Below are 1,484 nucleotides of genomic sequence, written 5' to 3' on the forward strand. Positions count from 1 at the left end.
GATATGTCATAGTCTAGTAATTAATCTTCCATAAGAAAACGTAACACTATTTTATAATTCATCCTGTTCAAATCATCTGTATTAACATTCGATTGTCAAACAAAATTACGTAATCTTCCATCATTTATAAAGGGAAAGAGATGTTTACATTGGCAAAGATGTTTACATTGGTAAAGATGTTTACATCGGTAAAGATGTTCACATCGGTAAAGATGTTTACATCGTTAAAGATGTTTACATCGGTAAAGATTTTTACATCGGTAAAGATGTTTACATTGGTAAAGATGTTTACATTGGAAAGATATTTACATTGGTAAAGATGTTTACATTGGTAAAGATGTATACATTTATTTAAAGAGATGATTACATTGGGAAAGATGTTTACATTGGGAAAGATATTTACATTGGTAAAAAATGTTTAAATTGGTAAAGACATTTACATTGGTACATAATGTTTACATTGGTAAAGATGTTTACCATCGATCTAGTACTGAACTGAGTCTTCACGTTAATCTGTTTGATAAGATCCTCGCAAACAGTCCATTAGTGGCTCATAAAGATGGGTTAGAATTGGGCTTAAAAGAGAACGGGCCCCTCTTTAAAAAATTATCTTCTTTCGGAACGATGGGTGTTTAAAATTACTGTACTGTCAAATTTCATGACAACAAGCACATTCAAAATAAATGTATAGTGCCTAATGTATTTTTATAAATAGTTTAATTTCGTATTTGTTTTTCATTTCTGAGAGTTTACTTTGTAAGAGTTTAAAATCTCTTCATAAAGAATAATGTTTGACATCGATGTATTATGAATAAGAATACATTAATAGTAGTTTTCTAGAATATTGTAACAGTGTCCAGTGATTGAAATGGTATATCTATCAAGTACAAACTCTTAATGACGATTTACACAAATAGCTGTAAACACATGGAAAAATGCATGTTTGTAATATGCAGTTTTTTTTTACAAATCCTGTGATATTTTTTGCCATTGTAAATATTAAAATATTGGACGCTGGAGGTCGACATTTGTGGACGCTACACCTGCGGATAACACAGTTCCACCTGACTGCCGGTCTGGGTGCTATCGCTGCGTAAACAAATACTCAAGATTTTCCACACGTCACGTTCTCTGGATAAAATGTAGAATTCTAGGTTTAACTGTGAAATCTCTTTCCAAATTAAGATATTCACTCTGTATTATTTTTTAGTTAAAACCTCTACCAACTATGTGTGTAATTTGAAAAATCTCATTATGTCAAGTTTTTTATTATGGCAATCGCCTAAGCGTTATGGAAATGTATCACTCGAGGTACTGGGAACACATTTTATATCGTCTGTCTGTCTATCCACTCGATATATGAAAACGAACCGACCTATAGACTACCAATTTGCATGAAGTTTCATCTCTATATAGACAAAATTGAGTTCGATAATGCTCTATGTACATAGGGTGTTGCCTGAGCGCTAGTGAAAATTTTTACA

Source organism: Homalodisca vitripennis, unplaced genomic scaffold (assembly GCF_021130785.1).
Source record: "Homalodisca vitripennis isolate AUS2020 unplaced genomic scaffold, UT_GWSS_2.1 ScUCBcl_2749;HRSCAF=7813, whole genome shotgun sequence".
In the NCBI taxonomy this organism is placed as follows: domain Eukaryota; kingdom Metazoa; phylum Arthropoda; class Insecta; order Hemiptera; family Cicadellidae; genus Homalodisca; species Homalodisca vitripennis.